At 37.3% G+C, this 23,120-nt stretch overlaps 1 long non-coding RNA gene across 1 annotated transcript; it reads left to right on the forward strand.

Moving 5' to 3' along the window:
• The first annotated feature begins 19,176 nt into the window (after nucleotides 1–19,176).
• On the forward strand, nucleotides 19,177–20,617 carry LOC131034471 (uncharacterized). Its single transcript, XR_009103798.1, has 2 exons — nucleotides 19,177–20,230; nucleotides 20,363–20,617. It is a non-coding gene; the product is annotated as an uncharacterized LOC131034471 (long non-coding RNA).
• Nucleotides 20,618–23,120: the final 2,503 nt, after the last annotated feature.

Consider the following 23,120-nt stretch of genomic DNA (forward strand, 5'->3'; position numbering starts at 1 on the left):
TCCATGTGAGACTTTCAACCCAATCCCATGTTGACAAGTGTCACCATGAGGAGGCTTGAGAGGAGATATAAGGAGCATTAAATGCTTGAGGGGACATGATGGCTACCCTAGTTAAAGAAATAAATGTTTTGAAGAGACCCATGAGTCAAAAGGATGGTTAAGTTTAGAGGAAAGTCTCTAACCAAAGGTAAAAGGTGAGTTAACCATAAATGGTTATATAAGAGTCTTTAATGGTTTGGAAGACTTTAGAGGTTAACCATTTGAAGACTTAAAGCCTTAAATGCCTTTCAAAGGCTTTGAGGGCTTTGAGAAGTGACTCCAAGTTGCTTAGGAATGTGACAATATTTAGGGGATGGATTAGGCTAGTTAGGAAGGGGTTAGAAGAATCTAGAAGGGGTTTAGGCATGCAAGTAGATTTTGTAGGAGAATGCAAGTGGGAGAAATTTTGGGATTTTCAATTAAAATAAAATCATTTATTTCAATTAAATGGTGTAATTTGCATTTGGATAGATATTTAAATAAATATTAATTTATTTAAATGTGAATGTGAATTTTGGATTTAAAGAAATCTTAATTTATTTACATGAGAAAAAGGAAGATAAAGAATTTAAATGCTTGAAGACTTTGAGGGAAAGCGTTAAAGACTTAAGAAGACTCTAAGAGAAGCCATTAAGTTTGAAGACTTCAAGAGAAACCATTAAAGGTTTCAAGTGGGTGAGGATAAATAAGAAATTATTTAATTTATTTAAAATAGTTGTGCAACTTGCATTTGTAGGAAAATACAAGTGGGTGGAGGATAAAGGTGATTTAAATAAATGATTTATTTAAAATAGTTGTGCAACTTGCATTTGTAGGAAAATGCAAGTGGGTGGAGGATAAAGGTGAATTAAATAAATATTAATTTATTTAAATGTGAGAGAAGATTTAATTAAACAAATATGATTTATTTATTTAATTAATGGTCTGAATTTGGTTAAGTGAATTAAATCAAATAAATTGAATAATTTATTTAATTAATAGGAGAAGAGGGTTAAGATGAATTAATTAAATATTAATTTAATTAATTAAATATTAATTTAATTAATTAAATATTAATTTAATTAATTATTGATTGATAGTTAAATAATCAAATAAACACTAAATATTCATTTAATTAAGTGGACAGATTTATGTGACTACATTTGCCCCTCTTTGAGACGGTGCGGTTTTATCACGTCGTTTCAAAGAAAGAAAAATAGGTGTGAAGAAATATGCCCCATAAATGTTAATTTAGTGGGTGGTATGCCCCCTCGAGAGATGGGCCGATTTTTTTTGAAAAATCGGGCGATCTCTCGAAAAAGAACGAGAAGTGGAGGGGAGGTAGAATAGAAGAAATTAGCAATAACGGTGAAAGAATGGAAGAAAATAGAGTGAATACGGAGAAATGGCAAGCTAGTGAGTACTCGTAGGTTATGCAGGAGATACAATGAAAATGTGGTGGTTGTGCTTTCAAGTGATGCTATATAATTGATCAAAAGTGGTTGAACAATCGAGTGCAATCGTTTGAATTGCCCCGGTCGAGTCAAAGCATGACAGTTGATGTCAGTTGGTCGCTTGGACAGGATAAAGTATGAGTAAGTGAATCAAAGTGATCTGATGTGACTTAGACAATTGATGTAATTGCCCGATGAAGTCAAGGTATAGGAAGCAAAATACTCGTTGAGACTTAGACAATTGATGTAATTGTCCGATGTGATTGTGTTTGATTAGTTGATCAATTGATAGTGTGTGCGTGTGATGGATGGTTGTGGGGAATCATGGCAGCCCTGTTGAGACTAGGTCATTATGATAAATGTCTGTTGTAGTCTAGGTTTGCCATAATCGATTACCTGTTAGACCCGAAAATACTTGATCAGAGTATCTGTTGATAGTCTAGGTGTGTGTGAGTCGATGTGCCTATGTAGACAGAGTAATTGGCTTGATTGGGTTGATGGGAGATGATGTAGGGTATGTGATGCTGAGTACCAACATGGGGAGGGGGGATGAGGGTTCAATGTTAGATAGAAAAAATGGAAGACCTATGACTCGTTCCTATGTAAGAAGAGGAAAATAGAGTATCCATTGTCATTACTATGTATGAATGATATGCATCTATTATGAATGTATGGATGGATGAAATACAACAAAATGTAATATATACATATGAGATGGAATGACGATCCATAGTGCTTTTATTTTTCATCATTGAGCCTTAAAATGTTGTAAGGAAATACAAGCAACTTGACATAATGATTCAAGATGACCTGAGTATTCCTTTCATGGATTTTGATATAGCAAGTTAATACAAGCAACTTGATATAATGGATCAAGTTGACCTGAGTATTGCTTGCATGAACAGACAAGGATTATCTCCTTTCATGCATGACATGGATCGTCCTCCTTGATCTTAGGTTGATCATATCCTGAGACAAGTGCATACCGTACTAAGAGATAAAACCTTTATCCAATTGGATGAGGTAGGAGGAACCAAAGAAAGAGCATTTGTACCTGCAAACAAACAACATATACAAAAAATAAAGAATAAAGAATATGGATCCTCGATAATGGTTCATGCTCATATGGTCGAGGTATACATTGTAGTCAGCAAGCCGTAATGATCTATGACTGTATTTTGCCTATGATCACGTAGCTTAGTGAACTTCCCACGTAGACACCATTAGTACATGCCCTAGAACTTTATTGGAATAATTCGCAGAGGATACACAAACAATGTTGTAAGATCCTCATATAAATAACCCACAAATCAACCAAGTATTTGATAGCTTAAACAAAATTTTCTTGTCAAAGAAAATGTCATCTTGTCTTTGTTTTGGTAAGGAAGGATGCATCCTTGTTGAAGACAGGTTGAGTGTTGACGTTGATTGTTTGGTTGATTGATAAGTGGTCATTTGTTTGGAGTATGTCGCAATGTTGTTTGGTATCTGCTTTGAAGAATATATGTACAGGGTGTTGCCATGTTTTTGATTGATTTTTTATGTTTTCTGATGTTTTTGGATTTTGTGAGATAGTTTTCAAATGTTTTTGGTATTTTGATGATTGTTTTCAATGTTTTTGGTATTTTGATTGTTGTTTTGAATGTTTTTGGATTTTGTGAGATAGTTTTCAATGAAGAACCCAACGAATCACAAGATAATGTAGAATCCACTTCCATCAAATAGGTTCAGGGCATTGCCCCTAGTTTTTTTTTAGACATGACTATGGAAAAGCGGGATATAAGACGCATGAAGTACTTTCTTGTTTGCAGATCAATAACCAGCCATGACTTTGGATGGATGGATGAGTGGATGAAATGAATGTGATTGCAAGTCTGAAAGACAATGGAGCCATAACCTTTACGAGTGGCACATGTTTGCCAGGTTTTCACCATCGCACTTACCCAAGGTGCCACTGGAGTGGTTGTCCACCATTTGGATGCATGATTTTTCTTTACTTTTTTGATGTTTTTGTATTTTCTTTAGGACATTTATCTGAATGTTTTTGGATTGATTTTCTGGTATGTATGAGAGCCCAATACTCTGTACAACTTTTACGTATAAAACCGTTTGAGGTGCATGCTATTGATCGGATCTGCTAGCGGTTCTCCTTCTGAAGTAGCCAACTGATATGCCCCAGACCCAAATACAACAGTGATAACATATGGACCCAGCCAATTTGATTCAAACTTTCCCTGATGTTCTCTATTTGGTTGGTTATGAGGATTCTCTCGAAGAACAAGATCACCTACCTCAAATGTACGAGGTCGAACTCGGTGATTGTAGCTTCTGCTCATGTGCTGATGATAGGCTTTGAGATGATTGTATGCAGCTTGTCTCTTCTCATCAAGTAGTTCTAAGTCCTGAAGACGTGATACTCTGTATGCTTCATCATCTATTAGATTATGCAAGGAAACCCGTAGTGATGGTATCTCAACCTCAATTGGTAAGATAGCTTTGGCACCATAGACCAATGAGTAGGGAGTTGCGCCTGTAGGGGTTCGAATGCTAGTTCAATATGCCCATAGTGCTGGATTCAATTGAACATGCCAATCACGACCGACATCGTTGACTATCTTCTTGAGGATTCTCAATATGTTTTTATTCGATGCTTCAGCCTAACCATTGCCTTATGGGTAATAGGGGGTGGAAAAGCGGTGTTGGATATGAAACTTTTCACAGAGCTCATGAACATCTTGATTTTTGAAAGGAATCCTGTTATATGTGATAATGGACATGGGGACACCATACCAGCAGATGATGTAATTAAGGATGAATGAGGTGATCTGCTTGCCGATGACTTGGGTAAGTGGAACAGCTTCGGTCCACTTTGTGAAGTATTCGGTGGCTGTAATAATGAATTTGTGGCCATTGGATGAAGATGAATGAATTTTACCCACAAGGTCAAGGCCCCATTGACAAAAAGGCCATGGTGTTGTAATTGGTTGCAATTCTTGTGTTGGTGCATGTATCAGGTCTCCATGAACTTGACATTTCTTGCATTTTTTGACAAAGTAGTAGGAGTCTTTTTCCATGGATGCCCAATAGTATCCAGCTCGTATGATCTTCTTGGCTAGTGACGGGCCACTTGAGTGAGTCCCACAAATTCCTTCATGTACGTCTTCCAAGGCCTTTGTTATCTCATCTTGTTCCAGACATCGAAGGAGAGTACCATCAAGACTATGTCGGTATAGGGTTTCAGCAATGATGGTATATCGAGCGGTTTGGTGAATGAAGGTTTTACGTTGGTTATTCGATTGGTTAGGAGGAAGTGTGTGATCGTGGAGATAGGTGTAAAACTCACCATACCATGGGGATTCAGAACCGACAAGGCGACATAACATCTCGAATTCGGGGATATCATAAGCGGGAATCCAAAGCTATTCTACCAAGAACTCGTAGTGTGTTGAATTCTATGGAAGATCTAGAAGAGATGCGATAGTAGCCATAGTGTCAGCAGCTCAATTTTGATCTCTGGGTATCTGCTCAAAGGTAATTGTAGTAAATGATGCCTTTAGACTGTCCACCATTTGCTTGTATGGCATGAGTTTATCATCCTTGGTCCGATATTCATCTGTTGCTTGTCGAATGACCAGTTGGGAGTCGCCATATACTTGTAGTTCTTGTAACTTCCATTGTATGGCTAGCCTGAGTCCTGTGATCAAGGCCTCATATTCAGCTATGTTGTTTGTGCATGAAAATGCGAGCCTATAGGACTTTGGGATGCTGTCACCTTGAGGTGTGATAAATAGAATGCCTACCCCCGAGCCATGCCTAGTGTATGAACCATCAAAGTATAGTTTCCATGGTTGTGCTTCTGTGATCATGAATATCTCTTCATCTGGAAAATTGGAAATGAGAGGATGATTGCCTATGAGTAGTGCATCAATCAACTGATCTGCAATGACTTATCCTTTGATAGCTTTACGGTCCACATACTCAATGTTAAATTCACTTAGAATCATCACCCATTTGGCCAAGCGGCCTGTCAATGCTGCTTTACTGAGTAAGTATTTGAGTGGATCAATCTTTGCAATGAGCTGTACCTTGTGTGTTAACAGATAGTGCCTCAGTTTAGTGGCTGCCAAGATTACTGCTAGGCAAGCTCTCTCAATAGGGATGTAATTGAGTTCATAGCCAACCAGTGTGCGAGAGATGTAGTAAACAACACACTCTTTCCCTTCTGCATTATGCTGTGCTAGTAATACACCCAATGTGGAACTTGTTGCGGATATATAGAGTAATAGAGGTCTGCTCGGATCTGGTGGGATCAACAATGGTGTATTTGTGAGACAATCTTTGAGCATTTGGAATGCTTGTTGGCATCTGGCATCCCACTGAAAGCGTATGTTCTTGTGTAACAGGTGTGTAAAAGGATGACACTTATCCACCAGTTGTGCAAAGAATCTTCGTATGGATTGGAGTCACCCTTGTAATGTCCTTAGCTGACTGATGTTCTTTGGTGGTGGCATGTCCATGATTGCCTTGACTTTTGTTGGGTCGACCTTAATACCTTTGCTTGAGACAATGTATCTGAGAAGCTTCCCTGAGGTTACTCCAAAGACACATTTCTTTGGGTTGAGTCTAACATGATATTGTTCCAGTCTATCAAAGATTCTCTCTAATATGTCCAAATGACCTTCTCTTGTGAGTGATTTTGCTAGCAAGTCATCAACATAATCTTCCATTATGGTGTGCATCATATCATGGAAGATAGTGGTCATTGCTCGTTGATAGGTCGCTCCTGCATTCTTTAGACCAAAAGGCATTATATTCTAGCAGTATGTTCCCCATGGACATGTGAAGGCTATCTTATGTTGATCCTCTGGTGCGATCTTTATCTGATTATACCCTGAAAAGCCATCCATGAGTGAAAGCATGGCATGTCTTGCTGTTAGGTCCACTATGATATCGATATTTGGTAGGGGAAAGTCATCCTTAGGACATGCCTTGTTCAGATCTCTGAAGTCAGTGCAAATGTGGATGCCCCCTTTTGGTTTGCCGATAGGCACAATGTTGGATATCCAATCCGCATAATCAATGGGTCTAATGAAGCCAACATCCAGAAGTTTCTTGAGTTCAGCTTTGACTAATACTGCTATCTGAGGATGCATCTTACGAAGTTTTTGCTTGACAGGTTTGGCTCCTTTTGCTACTGTGATGTGATGCATAACTAAATTAGGATCAAGTCTAGGCATGTCCGCATATGACCATGCGAAGTTAATCTGGCGCTTCTGGAAGAATTCGACAAACTTGGGTTGTTCCTCTGAAGTTAAAAGAGATGCCAGATGTATGAGGTGAGGAGTTTCAGGAGTCCCCACATTGTATTCTTTGGTTTTTTCAATGAGAATCGTTGATCGTTCCCGCTATGTGCTACAGGGAAGGATGTCAAACCTTTCATCCTCAGGTGCCTCAGAGAGGTTTTCACCATTGGATATGCTCTTTCTTTTTACTTTTGTAGGATCAAACAGTGCCATAGTGTGGTTTTCACTTAAAGATCCATGCTTTATTGTTATATTTTTGCAGCTGAAAGGTTTGGCATCCGCCTCAAAGTATGTTGCGCTATTAAGTTCTATGGTGAATCCAGCTTTGTGATCCCCGCTTGGTATGTTATCCTGTAAGTCCAAGAAGTCAATAATCGCCTCGTCGTTTTGGAAGTGGTCAAGACATTGGGGATTAGTTTGGTTCCATTTGATGAGTTCAGGATGGATAATGGGCATTACTTCATCGATTAGGTTAAGTTCATTAGATGTATTAGTGAGGGTTAAGACATTATGGTGAAGATCATTGATGGTACTCTCCCTGTCAGAATCAGGTGTAGGATGAGACGTAGGGTCTGTGGAAGATGTTTCCAGCTCGGGAACCCAAGTAGTCTTTATATGTGCTTCTCCATAAATAGGGATGTCTTTATAGGGTGGAGGTAGTGATGTGTCTTCCTCATCTGAAGTGTTAAGCTGTACTGAATCAAATTCCCACTCATGCGAGTCGGTTTATGGGTCACTTTCTAGTAACCAGTCATTGTACCGTATTGGGATATCCTTTGAGTCAAATACTGCAGGTATGATCAATGCTGCAAGAAGGATTATGGGGATCAATGAATCTGATACGGGTAACATTGGTAGCATTGACTTTGTTGCTTCTACTAGAACTGCTGATGTCATAGATACTGCAGTGGGTTCGGGTACAATTGCTGCTGCTAGGGGTGTCTTTGATGCTGCTACTGATGGTGTTGTTGGTTTGATTGATGGGATGATTGGTGTTGCCGACGATTTTGCTGGGATCTTTAGGTTCAATGGGACAGTTGTGATGTTCTAGGGTGTTGCTTTTATAATCAAGGGAGGTCTCTTTGTAGTAGGTTGATGTAGTGGTTTGCTGGGTTTCCCTTTGAATCTGAGCTTAGGAAAGATCTATTTTTGAAAGCCTAAGCCTGCATTGTCTTTGGGTTGCAATTCCGACAGTAGTGGCTCATGTCGCCCTTATTTACATTACCCCAAAGCACTTTGACCATCATATCCCATTATTTGCATAATGAGAAGACCTTTGCCATATTGATCTGTGGGAAGCTGAGCTTGTGGAATGTCAGTGGTGATAGGATCCTTATAGATCCATTTTGCTACGTCTTCATCTTTGGTTTCCTCTTCTTGACTCTTTCCAAGGATGAAAGGTGTCAACGCACATGCTGGTTTAACCAGTGCCGTTTGAAGTACTTGTTGAGGTTTGCCATGTGTTTTAGGAGAAGCAGGCATTTGTCCAACACAAAAGAGTTGGCTTAGATTGTATTTTCCCAGACCTTCCTCTGCAATTTTCATCTTGAGCTTTTCTTGCTTGGGTATAATAGTGTTTGAACTGGAGAGGGAAGCTGGACTTACGTATGACGTGGAGGAGATAGCTTCTCTATTGTTGGGAACGGTAATCTCTGGTTGATGACTTATGTTATGACAATATGCAAAGGGGTTTGCATCGCCTAGAATTGTGATTTCTACACCATTATGTGGGAACTTGATACATTGATGGTAAGTGGATGGAACGACTTGCATGGCGTGTATCCAAGGTCTCCCCAACAACAAATTGTATGGTAGAGGAAGGTCCAGAACCTGACATATGTTGTGCTTCACCATAGGCCCCACTCAGATTGGTAATACAACAACTCCTTCGGATGAATGCTCTGCATCATCATAAGATTTGATTGTGATCTTCTTGCAAGGATCCACTGATTCAATGGCATATCCTAAAGTTGTGACCAATTGCAGTGCACAAATATTCAGGCCTGCTCCATTATCGATCAAGACTCGCTTGATCCTATGCTAGTTGATAAATCCTTCAATGTGTAGTGAGGCGTTATGAGGTTGCTGGAAGGAAGAGTTGTCACTTTCGGAAAAAGTGAGACAAGGGGATGATCTTAGACTTCCAACCATGGCTTGGAACTGATCTGTATTCAAGTTAGCAGGGACTGACGCCTCTTGGAGAGCTTGATCCAAGATTGTTTAATGAGACGGAGATAGGCGCAATAGCTCTAAAATGGACGCAGGTGTTTTGTCTAATTGTTCCACAAGATTGTACTGCTTTGGTATGGAGGTGGTGTCTTGTGGAGTTGCTTTTATGGTAATCTTGCCGCGACGTGTAACAACATTGCAATCAGAACTGGGTGGATTTTTTATGGTAATAGTTGCAATTTGTTCACTGGCATCGTACAGGTGATTTACAGTGTAATTATACGCAACTTACGTATAATCAGTGGTATCAGTGCCTCTCTTGGAAGTGGAAGGACCCCTTTGATCTTGTGATGGAAGTGGATTTTTGAACATCAGATGATCATTGTTTGTTGTCTTTGGGTCATGCCCTTCGATTTCAATATCACCTCGATCAATAAGATCTTGAATAAGATCTTTTAACCTATGACAATTGCTTGTCTTGTGTCCTTTTCCTTGATGAAAATCATAGTGTTCAGTATCTCTCCACCATGCAGGTTTGATTTGTGGTTCATAGTTTGATGTTTTGGGTAGGGTTATCAAGTTTTGAGAAACCAACTGTCATAACACTGTTTCGATGGGTTCCCCTAAGGGAGTGTACATTCACTTCGGTTTTGGTTGATGTTGTCTAGGTTCATCTTGAGATGTGATTTGGCCTTGATTTTGAGGAGCAACTGTGTTAGTCTTGGGTGGGGGATTCTGTCTTGCAAATTGAACCACGGGTTGTGCACTTTTGATAGTTTTGGCATCCACAACCCCATCGTTGATGACATTTTTGTTTTTGTTCTAGAAGTTTGGTTTGTCACTATTGAAGCGTGGATGAGGGCCATCCTTTGGTTCATTGTAGATTTGATAAGTCCTTTCTTGATGAGGGCCCGCTCACATTTCAAGCCTTTGGTGATCATATCATTGAAAGAATCTGTGTCTTTTACGTCCAGGTGAAATTCCATTTCTTCGTTTAAGTTGGAAATAAATATTTCCACTAGTTCTTGTTCAGGTAACTGAAGAGAACGTCTTCTAGACATCTGGCGCCATTGTTGCAGGAAGACTGAGAAAAGTTCACCTGGTTTTTGTTTAGTGTTACACAGATCAGCCATGGTGATATCACGTTCAATGTTATGTGAGTAATGTGCTAGGAACTTCTGGATGAGTTCCTCAAATGTCCTAATGCCACCTGGTAATCAGGAAAACCATGATGTGGTTGTTCCTCCCAAGCTTTGGGGAAAAAGGCGCATTAGATATGTATCCTCGTATGCCACTTCGAGGCATGCTGGATGGAATTCTCTAACATGATCGCGAGGATCTCCTTTTCCTCTATACTTTTCTAACTTGGGTGTTTTGAACCCTCATGGAAAAGGTGGCATATAAAGATTCCTATCAAAGGGATAGGGACAAATGTCATTAAGTGAGAATTGATTAGTCTTCACACCACTACGAAGTTGTTGGGTGAGATTTTCAACTTGTTGCCGCAACATCTCTATGTCATTTGGAGGAGGAGGAGGTGGTGGATTACCTTGAGGAATGTTATATCTGATGTGATCTCTACCTCTATCATCCTCATTGCGACTCTGTCATTCTGATGCTTGTCTTAGTTGTGCAAGATCAAAGTTAAAGGGGAGTTTAGCTCCTTCTTGAGCAAGTCTTAAAAAGTGAGCATCAACATTACTCCTGAGTATTTCATCAAAAATTTTGTTAAAGAGAGGGTTGTGTTGTGCCCTTTCTATTGTCGCAGGAGTAGGAGTACTTGGGTTTTCGTCATTCGCATTTCCTCCAAGTACTTCTTGAAATTCATTGAGATTTTCCTCTTCTTCTTCTTCAATTTCTATTTCTCGTTGCCTTGACCGTGATCGGGTTTGGGCCATTTTGTTTACAAGCTTTTGTTGAAGTTGGGTGAAAATGATGATGAGTTGTTGATGAAATGAAAGATTTATGGTTGGTGAAGTGTTTTGCATATGGATCTCTAACACTTAAAGGTAGATATGACCAAAATTCTTTCTTGAATTTCTTGTTGTGTTTGATAAGGTTTGATGTGATAAGGTGTAGAGAAATCTGAGATGCGTTACAGACTTAACTACCTAGTAATGAGAGGATTCACTCATACACTAGCTTTAACCTGCGTAGATATGTCTCTTAGGATGAGCTTATCCTAGATGTAGAAACAATCTAAAAAGTGATTTGTTGTGTTGATTCAAGCAATATCCAAAAGAGAACTTAGGACAAGAACCTCTTAATGTTTTGAGAGTTGAAATGAAGTGATGAAGTGAAGGTGAGAAATGGATGAAATGTTTAACTTCAATAAAAGCTTTGTGTCACAAATGGAACAAATTCTATCTCTCCCCTTTCGAGTGTTGGTGGCATTTCTCGAGCCACGTTGTATGTGATACAAATGTCTGGGAAGAAGTTGGGATTGATCTTGCCTCCTTGGTTTTTGTGATAACTCAAAGCTCTATATTGCATAAAAGCTCTGTGGTTCAATGATTCTGGATCAAACTTGTTTGATTTTCCTTGAAGATAAAGGCGCATGTGACGCAAAAAAAGATCTATGAGAGACACGTATTTGTCTATTTAGATAGAAGAATTTCTTGCTTTTGATTAAAGCCTTTGAGCTCAAGGGTCTTCTTTTCAAGTTGATGTGTTGATGAAGATTCTTCTTTCTCAAGATGTGAAGAATGGTCATATATTTTGATACTCTTCTCTTTGTTTTTTTATCTTTTTGGTTGTTTTGAAAATATTTGGTTGGATGAATACTTGTTCTGAAATTTTGGATTTTATGATGTTTCTTTGACAAGAAAACAAAGCAAGCACACAAACACAAGCATGTTGCCTCAAAGACACAAATGAGTATGGGTCTAGATCAACCCAATTCTTGGACTTTTTATGACCCTTTCCTTTAAGTGTATTTTAGGTGTTTTTCTTTCCAAAGCCTGAAGTCGGCTCAATTTGCACTTGGTCTTGACTCAAAACGAAAACACTTCAAACACTCTTTATCCCTAAGGTCAAATGGCCAATTGCGATAAGTTCAGCCCACATCTTGATATTTCTTCGACTTTGGTACTACATACCTTATGAATCCCGTCGTGGCAGGTAAGGATGTGATATACTAAGTCTTGCATGAGCATAACAAATAGATGATCCCTATGATGGGGGAGTCACCACTTTCATCAAGCCACAAGTGACTTTTCAAAAAGTTATGTTTCTACTCAAGGAAATATGTATGGTGAGTATCTTGGGAGCAAAACTTTCTATGCTCTTGCACTGAATTTATCACAAATATCCTCAATCAATAGAACGGGTGGGCTACTACTTAAAGGTGTTTAGTAATGTTCGATGTTTTTGGACATAAGTTCATTCTGCGGTGACTCACTTAAGAGCCTTGTAACTTGTGGTGGGGCCCATTTGTCATTTCGGCAAGTTACACTATAGGAACAACTATACCCAAGGCTACAACTTTCGCTCTCACCTGATTTCTATAGCGGCTCGAAGGATTTACCACGCAAGGTCGTTCCCAAGAGTGATGTGTCTCTTGGAAGGCCTCTCTTAAAAATACAAACTTTGAGTGTTACTAACACTTTTCTCTTGCACCTAGAACCACGAAAGCCAAGGGAGAGGATAGTGTGTGTTAGAAATATGACCACTCGACAAACTTTGCACAAGCGTGCCAAACATAAAAGATACTTGTTCTTTTTAACTCATCATTTGCAATGCGATCTAACTATTTGGAGATGTTGCTCCAACAATCATGGTGTTCTTTTTATCCTTCAATGGCAAAATGTGTTGTAATCTAGGAACTTGAAATCCTGGTCAACTAAATTGAAAAACACGTTTTTGCTTGAAGTAAAATCGCTTTTGAACTTTGAAGAAAAATAAAATAAAAATGGCTTGTTCTTTTTAGTTGGCCCCAAAACGAAATGTTGATTGTGAATTTCCTTAAGTTGATGCAAGAAATGAAAGTTGTGTTGTTGATTTTAAGCACCAAAATAAAGATTGTTCCTAACTTGCAAATAAACTTTGAGGTTTGTGGTTCTTTTTAATTTGCAAGTGGGGTTCTTTTAACAAACCAAAACTAAAGATGTGATTCTTTTCATAATCCAAAATGAAAATGTGAGGTTCAATTTTTAAGCCAAAAGAGACAATGAATTTGTTTTAATCCAACTTTGAAAACAAAGTGAAAGAAATAATTCAATGCTTTCTAATCTAACTCCTCCAATCCTACATAAACAAACAAACAGTTATTCCAAAAAAAAATTAAAAAATGAGGTATTGGTGGGCTTCTACAAGCCTAGATTTTGATTTTCGGTTACAATAAAAAAAATTACAACTCTCTGTTACAATAGCGCCACTCTGTGTAAACAAAGAAGCGCTATTTAACACGAAAGCGCTAAAGCGCAACCTGTGTGGAAATTTAAACAAAAAAGTTAGTAGTTTTGTAGAGAAATCTTGTGTTGGATTCATGTTGGGTTCACCAAATGATGCTCTGCAAAAAGGATTAGAAAATCTATTTGATGGCAACACACACAAGAGCACAAGAAACAAACGTTAGTGTTAGCAACAAAAGATTCTCCTAAACAGGCATATCAAGAGAGATATTAAGCATGAAATTTAAAGCATATAAACATAGAATAAAATAGCTAATCAAGATGCTCATAGTTGCTCCTCCCTTGTTCCTCTCCTCTCCAAGTTCCACATTAGTGTAGCTCTCAGCTTTTAGCACTAGCCATGGATGCCATATGGAGATTCAAGATGGTTGAACATGATAAATAAATGCTATGCAAGTGTAGATAGTGATGCTATGAAAAAGCTCTATGCTAATACCAATATAACAACAATACTCTAATGCTTCCTCCTTTGCTTGAGGAGAAGGGTTCTATTTATAGAAGAAATGGGGAAATGAAGGGTTAAGATTGAGCAATCTTAACAAGGGTTAGGATTGAAAGATATTCAATCCATGTGAGACTTTCAACCCAATCCAATGTTGACAAGTGTCACCATGAGGAGGCTTGAGAGGAGAGATAAGGAACATTAAATGCTTGAGGGGACATGATGGCTACTCTAGTCAAAGAAATAAATGCTTTAAAGAGACCCATGAGTCAAAAGGATGGTTAAGTTTAGAGGAAAGTCTCTAACCAAAGGTAAAAGGTGAGTTAACCATAAATGGTTATGTAAGAGCCTTTAATGGTTTGGAAGACTTTAGAGGTTAACCATTTGAAGACTTAAAGCCTTAAATGTCTTTCAAAGACTTTGAGGGATTTGAGAAGTGACTCCAAGTTGCTTAGGAATGTGACAATATTTAGGGGATGGATTAGGCTAATTAGGAAGGGGTTAGAAGTATCTAAAAGGGGTTTAGGAATGCAAGTGGATTTTGTAGGAGAATGCAAGTGGGAGGAATTTTGGGATTTTCAATTAAAATAAAATCATTTATTTCAATTAAATGGTGTAATTTGCATTTGGATAGATATTATTTAAATGTGAATGTGAATTTTGGATTTAAATAAATCTTAATTTATTTACATGAGAAAAAGGAAGATAAAGCATTTAAATGCTTGAAGACTTTGAGGGAAACCATTAAAGGCTTAAGAAGACTCTAAGGGAAGCCATTAAGTTTGAAGACTTCAAGGGAAACCATTAAAGGTTTCAAGTGGGTGAGGATAAATAGGAAATTATTTAATTTATTTAAAATAGTTGTGCAACTTGCATTTGTGTAGGAAAATGCAAGTGGGTGGAGGATAAAGGTGAATTAAATAAATATTAATTTATTTAAATGTGAGAGGTGGGATTTTGGGGGAATTTAAATAAATATTAATTTATTTAAATGTGAGAGAAGATTTAATTAAACAAATATGATTTATTTATTTAATTAATGGTCTGAATTTGCTTAAGTGAATTAAATCAAATAAATTGAATAATTTATTTAATTAATGGGAGAAGAGGGAATTAATTAAATATTAATTTAATTAATAATTGATTGATGGTTAAATAATCAAATAAACACTAAATATTCATTTAATTAAGTGGACAGATTTATGTGACTACACTAAACATATTTTCCAAGGAGCCATTCACTCCCACATTGGAAAGTTTGTCAGCTTCCAAGTTTGCTTCCCGAAGGACGTGAGTCACCTTAAAGTCTTCAAATTCTCTCAGCAAAAGTTGCATTCTACGCACCTGCTTGTCTAAACTCCATGCTTCCATTCGCCCTCGAGCTATCCCATTCACCACAACTTGAGATTCACCTTCCAAATGAAGTTTCTTGACCCCCAATTTCCCAGCCATTAGGATTGCTTCCAACGCTGCATGACATTCAGCAACGTTGTTCGTTCCATCCACCAATCTCTTGGCCCCAATGGCTAGAATGTTTCCCCGATCATCGCGAGCAATCACCCCAACACCCGAGGCCCTTGGGTTGCCCCTCGATGCACCATCAAAATTAATCTTAATCCACCCCTTCTCAGGCGGAGTCCACTCCGAGGTTGATATGCCCATACTCTGAAGATTAGCCCTCAGCAGCCCATTAATAGGCCTTCCAAAATCCTATTTCACTTTCAAGCATCCATGATACACCAAGTATCTCTAGTTCCAGTCAATAGAAGATTATTATAGCACATCATTACATCATCAATGAGTATCAATATATCAGCAACAAACTAGGCATACTATGTAAAGTTGTCTCGTAGGTTTGTAGTCCTTGCTTAAATTGTTAAATCAATAAAACAAGTTTAACTAAAGAGAATAACCCTTGCACAACAAACTCCAATTGTATCTATAGATACTACCATTCATAGATTCAGATAGCAAAGGTAAACAAGTTTTTGTAGGTTCTAGGCATGCACGTCATTTTTATAGTGGAAGATCATTTTGTAGATGTAGATAGAAACCATAAGCACAAAGATCAATTTTGCAGTCATAAAATTAAACAAAAATAGAAAAAAAAGTTCATCTTAAATTGTATTACAATTATAGATTTAATCTTTTCCTTTCTCATTTAAAAGATTTTTGTTATACTATGACCAGCTCAATCTAATGGGTATGCTCAGTTAATTCTAAATTGACTGTTTTATTCATTTACTTAGGTTATTCTATGCATTGGAGAAGATCTATTTTTATTTCTCTTCAATAAGAAAACCTATAAAAGTTCCACAGAGGAGAAACACACAATGCTAAGGAAGATTCCCAGCCATGGCTGTATGAGAGTAAGATTGTAGCAGGTTCCCGTGATGACTGCGACTTTCCCAAGCGAATCCAATCTGGGCTTTGCTCATTTCCTTCCAAAACGTGACAAATATTTCATCAATCCTCTGCCCACAATGAATCAAACAATGAGGTGGGTAAGAAACAACAGCCTCGCTTGCTTCCATGTGTTCAGAAGCATTAAATGCTGTATTGTAAAACCGTCCAGTTCCAGATTGGATTTGTTCACATGCAATTGTATACGTATAATTAATACCAAGTGCATCACGTGAAGAGAAGAGAGTTACACAGCTACCTAAAACAAACTGAACTTTCTTCCTTCCTTCCTTAAAGATGGCGCTCTGAGTCATGGAGATATTTTGTCATCAGGTTCTTTTCTCATAATGAAGCTCGTAAGAGGAAGAAAACAGCGAAAGGTGTCTAAGTTTTTGGAACATACTTGAGGATAGCAAAGACTGAAGGCATTGCATGGTTGAAGGCATTGCATGGTTGAATGCATAGGCTAACAATTTTGTGCAATTTTGTATCTTTTTGTCCTCAGACTTTGGCAGTTGTGAGAAGTCCAATTAAAGATTATCTAATCATATAGTCTAACAATTTCATTCAATAGAATTCTAATAAAAAATATATAAATAGAATGGCACCTTATTAATTCATAGTCTAAAATTACATAAGTGTTTCTTAGACACAAAACAAGTCTATGATTTTTCAATTATGATACTTATGAGTAAATCTTTAGCCTAATGCTCACTTAATCTTCTAAGTCTTCTTCTGATAAACTACTCTAATCTTCCCTTCCATCTAATAGAAATGTTGACATATTTTATAGAGTGATGACATAATAAGATAGCTCGACAAAGACATATAATGTACTGCCTAATGTACATAATATAAGGATGATCACGTGTCTAATAGTGAATGATTTCACCTTAGAACTAGACAATGTTTATTGTGAAACGGATAAATGAGCCTTTTTTATATAAATGCAACAAGAAATAAGTTTCTAAACTCATTAACCATGAACATCCCTAGGACCAATAGTGCCTAAGTGGCATATTACCATTTGACACAAAATTCAAACATGTGGTGCACACAACTCAAATAGGTCATCCTTAAGATGATGTAGCAAACCACAATCCATGTGATATTCAATTAAATATTGAAGTAAACATGTGCACATGGTTAAAACACCATTATAATGTTCTAGTTATAATATGAGGGAATTTTGTAGTGGTATTGCACATAATAATTAGTGTACTTATGCATGCTCCATAGGAAGACTATGATAAGAATAAGCATCTTTAGCAGAAACAAGATGAATGTGACACCACAAGAAAACTTGCAAAAAATAAACAAACATAAACAAGTATTTTTATGAATGTGACACCACAAGAAAACTTGCAAAAGATAAACAAACATAAACAAGTGTTTTTTATTGATACAAAGCTGCTCTCGACCATGAGGATGCTCCTATATCAAATAGTCCACTTGTGATTATTAATAATGGATAACACTATATCAATTCAACAAACAACTTTCAAAATGTATTTTTCTCCCCATCCCTCTATCTCAATTAATATTATACTAAACTCCTTTGAACATTATTTCAAATTTCTTACATATATATTGCTATACTAATAGCCTAGCTATATCTTGTTACTACAACTTCAAATTAAAAAATAATATATTTATTGGCCTACCACCTTTAAACTTAAACTTGATACAATATTTTATAAAAAACCATAATCACCTCTAAAAATTTAGCTTATAAATCTAAAAACATTTTATCACCAATAAATATTTTAATTTATTATTCCCCAGTTATGTATATTTTATGTAACTAATGATTAAATATGCAACACATAAAAATCTATTTCATGGACCAATAAATTAATAACAAACACATTTGAGAGGCATCATTTTCTTGTCTTCGGTGGAAAAAAAAATTAACATAATAAAAATATATAATATCCGATTGCTTGTCGGGCTTTATCCTGTACTAAATCTTGTCCAATTTGAAAAAGAGGCAAATTCCCTTTGAAAGAGAACGTTTGTAATTTATGCCTTCCTTTGTCAAATCAACTATGGTCTAAGTCAGTTTTTATATTAAAAATTATCCATGTGCTATAGGTACTTCTGTAGAGCTGGAAAATGTTTTTTTATTGTTATTCTATGTGGGTGTTTTTATGCATCATGTTCTACTATATGAATTTAGTTGATTTGTCATTTTCATTGATTTTTTTTCTTCTTATAAGATTTTGACATTTCAACGTATGGGTTTCTTATTCTAAGTTTAAGATCAGGATTATGGTCTTAGCATCTTAGCAGTAAAACTTTTAAATTATATAGTTAAAAATTTTCGGTAGTTTTTTTTCTTCGTATTAAAATAATAGGGGAAAGGACTCAGTAGTTGAGCATGTACCAATTGTTGTGAAGGTTGTTGATACCTTTTGTTCCAAAAATTGAACAAATAAAACCTATTGTTTGAAACAAAAAATATCAATTTTTGTTAGGAAATGTACCAACAGTTATTAGGAAATGTACCAATAGTTGTTAAGAAATGTACTAATATTGTAAAAAGTAACCAATCAGGTGATGCCATGTCAGCTGCACAACTATTGGGGTCTCTTTTGCACGCCTATTGGTCTCACTTTTTTTTGACGCTATTTTGGACACCTTGGCAAAAAGCATGCTGATGTGGCATCATATTTGATGACGTGGCCCTGAAACCTTAGTTATTAGCAGGGGACTTGCCAAGTAAGCTGCTGTAAAAAAATCGGAGTGATTTGAAATTTCCAAGTAGGATTTTGAGAAGCGCAAAGTTAGGGTGCACGACTACTGGATTCTTTCCCCTAGATTAAACAGATCAAATCAATAAAAATCGTTTAAAAATCTGTTATGATTTACAAATTTTATATTTTTGATCTGATATTATTTTTATCCTAAAAAATAAATTTTACATACCTAATCAATTAGATAGATAAAAGATTTCCCTCCAGCTTTTTTTTTAATTGAATGAAGCTGAAAGAAAATTTCCCTCCCTTTCTTAGTAATTAGGCATGTAATGAAAAAAATTACCGATCTACTACAAACAGATACAATTCTCATTGCATTTTTTGTGATTCGTGATAACCACAAAGGTAATTCGTGTTTTTTTTCAGGGTTCAAATTCTTTTCGTTACGTTTCCGTGTGTATCCAGATTTGGGGTTTTTTAATTGCTATATCCAGTCCCAATTTGTTGCAGTGTTCTTTTCTCCTTTTCTGGCCAAATTTCCTGACTGAAATCTCGTCCCTTTCAAATCTTGGATTTTTGTTTCTAGGAATTCATCTGGGTTATCGCACTTTTGTCATTTGAGTCTTTTGCCAAAAAAGTTTAAGAGTCTTGACTCTCCATATTGGGTCCCTTAGAGGTATTTCAACTTCCAATAAGTCATTATCCTCCGAAACATCTGAAGCATCAGCAACTCTTGTAACAGCTGAATGGAAGCCCTCTACGGATTTGAATTGCAGAACCCAAAGGCCCAAGACAGGATTTGATGCATTATATTTGGCAGCAGCTTCTCCTCTTGTAAGCCCTTGCAGTACTTATCCAACACCAGAGGACAGATTTAAAAAGTTTTTTTAACCTCAATATTGCCAAAATAGCTCACTTGGGCCAGATTTGCCTATGGCCTGCAAGGCATACGAGTCCAAAAAAAGGCTCCTCCTGCCACTGCTGCTTGGCAGGGTGAAGCAGCTCATCAGCTTGAGAAAAAATATGAAGAAAGAGAGCATGTTTTGGCTCCTAGCACTACAAGAAAGTAGAGTCACGGAGAGTCCCGGTGTAATGCTTCCTCTGGATGGCATAACTCATAACAATACTGTCAATTGACGGAAGGCGACGAGTGCTGGTGTGGGGAGAATTATGATGGATATTTGGTGGGAACTTGTTGAATGAGAGGTCCCCGGGTAATACAATTGGTCTGGCTACAGAGAGCATCTTGAAATGGTAAAAAACATGGATTAAAGGTGCAGGCTGCTATGTTATTCCATCAGTGCGCAGAAAATGTTGGAGATTCTCTTACGTAAGTATATTAGTACCAAGATATCTTTCGATTTTTCAGTGTGGAAACATTGACTTCGACTGTGAAATTTTTATTTTCTAAAAACAGTCTAGGGTTCTGATTTATTTTTTCTTGTATGGTTGGATTGAGCAGTATTCCTTTGCCTAAATGGGTGGATGAAAGAAATAGATCATGATAATGATCTGGAGGCGAAAATTACGAGCATATCTCTCTGGGATGTGATGAGCTTCCCGTCTTAAAAGGGTGAACACCTATTAGTATTCAGTGCTATGTAGATTTCGTGAGAAGCTTCAAGGAGAGTTTCCAGGACCTTCTTGAGGAAACTATTGTGATAAGGAATTGCCATATATGATAATTCTAGAATTTGATATCATTCTATTTAGTATTTATATATTTGTTTTGGGTAGATCAATTTTGGCTATTGGTGCCCTTTATAAGATAACCTGCATCGTCCTTTTGATTAGTTTCCATGCTGTTAAGTTACAGGCCCTCCACGGGACTTGCATGCATTTAATTCAACAATATCGGGAGTTCTGTGAGTATCTACAACATTATCATGGAGTGTGTGCAGGTTTGACAAGAGGGCAGTACAAGCCTATCTAGTCTGTAGTAACATTTAACAGCACATCATTGTCTTTTCCAGCATCTTGAGGGTAGAATTGTTACATATTAATTTGTGAATGCATGGTATTCAATTCCAGCAGTGTTATTAATGTTTTGAGTGCATTGTGCTCAATGATTGTATCATTCAATGTGAATATATTTCGGCTATCTTTGTTCAATACATACAACAACAAAAAAATATACCTAAAACATTATAGTATCTGTGAGTTGGCATTTTATTGAAAATTGTCAAAATCATCAAATTTACAAGAACAACTTGACCACCCCACTGCATCTCCTACAGCACTTGATTACCTGCTTTTCGCCTAAGATTTCCATTAATATAGGGACTTTGAAAGTAGTCATCAGTATAAGGTTTTATTCACTAAGTACTTCCCCGATCTCGATATAGAAGAGACAGTTGTGGGCTAGTTTAGGAAGTCTAGCCTGAACAAGTTGTAGCTTCAATGCTCTTCTAGACATGTACAAGGATATTCATAAAGATAGGACCTCTATGGCCAAGGATCCATGTGCCTATAGCCTCTTGCCATCAATTTTCTATTACATGTTTTTTAAAAATATTTCTTCTTACTTTTGTAAAAAAATGTTAAAATTATTAAATTTTGAATGTAATTTACTGATGAAGTACAATACTTGCTCTTGCCTAATACATGAAAAAAATAACAAAGCTAATGCAGAGACTCTCTGCATTCATGGATTGCAACGAATAAACATTCTTATATTCATATCAGAACTGCAAACAAAAACAAAAATTACATCAATGGCCTTTCATTCCAAACAAACATTCTCACATTCCCCTGCATTCTCTATTCTACCCATGGACTCAACAAGCTCTCCTTTCTCTCTGCTCTCGCTTTAACTGCAACCCCACACTATCTCAACTTTCCCAGCCACTGCTGAGTTCTATTGGCCACCTACTTACTACGTAGCCCCCTTTCCTCTTATTTCTATCTTTCACTACTCTTCCACTTAGATCGCTACAATCCCATCTCCCTTGTTTTCAGCGTGATCTCCCTACCTTCTTATCCACGCTACTCTCCTTCTCTTTCTCCCTTCCGTTATTTAAAATCTGCACCGAAATTTAAAACACCTCCTCAATGTGGCAATTGATGCCTTTTCAATTCAATGTTCTGCCTCTCCATCATTGAGGGCGTTTTGTTTCCTTATGACGCCTTAATTAATTTTTTCATGCCCAATTTGGTCTCTTCCACTTTCTTTTGGACTGTTATTTTTCTTCGCTGCAGTCATCACACACGTGTCTCCCTCAGCATATCTTGCATATCCAGTCTTCAATTGATGCTCCCATTTTGGCACGGTAGACAAGATGCTCCTACATCAGATGCACCCGGTAGAAAGTTTGTAAGCATAGGCTCACAAAAGTGGAGTTGAGTGATAGAATCATCCTTTGAGATTGCAAAAAAATCTGCAATGAACTCCATCACTGACAATTGTTCATGAAACTATTTATTTTTCCTCTTCTTCCAACATCTTGCTGGAACAATTGTCACCCTCCTGCAACTTTGCTTAACATTCGTCACTCCTCTCGTGGATTGGCAGCTGCCATGCACTGTCCTCCTTTGCCAATGGCTCTCCTCTCTTCTTCTCCTTTGTGGGATCTAGTCTTCAATTGATGATCCCATTTTGGCATGGTAGACAATATGCTCCTGCATCAGACGCACCAAGTAGAAAGTTTGTGAGCATAGGCTCACAAAAGTGTAGTTGAGTGATAGAATCATCCTTTGAGATTGCAAAAAATCTGCAATGAACTCCAGCACTAACAATTGCGCATGAAACTATTTATTTTTCTTCTTCTTCCAACATCTTGCTGGAACAACTGTCACCCTCCTGCAACTTTGCTTATCATTCTTCACTCCTCTCGTGAATTGGCATACACCATACACTGTCCTCCTTCGCCAATGGCTCTCTCCTCTCTTCTTCTCCTTTGTGGGATCTAGTCTTCAATTGATGCTCCCATTTTGGTACGGTAGACAAGATGCCCCTGCATCAAATGCATCCAGTAGAAAGTTTGTAAGCATAGGCTCACAAAAGTGGAGTTGAGTGATAGAATCACCCTTTGAGATTGCAAAAAATCTGCAGCGAACTCCATCACTGACAATTGCACATGAAACTATTTATTTTTCCTCTTCTTCCAACTGTCACCCTCCTTCTGCAACTCTGCTTAACATTCTTCACTCCTCTCATTGATTGGCATCCACCATGCACTACCCTCCTTCGCCAATGGCTCTCTCCTCTCTTCTTCTCCTTT

Source organism: Cryptomeria japonica, chromosome 9, assembly GCF_030272615.1.
Source record: "Cryptomeria japonica chromosome 9, Sugi_1.0, whole genome shotgun sequence".
In the NCBI taxonomy this organism is placed as follows: domain Eukaryota; kingdom Viridiplantae; phylum Streptophyta; class Pinopsida; order Cupressales; family Cupressaceae; genus Cryptomeria; species Cryptomeria japonica.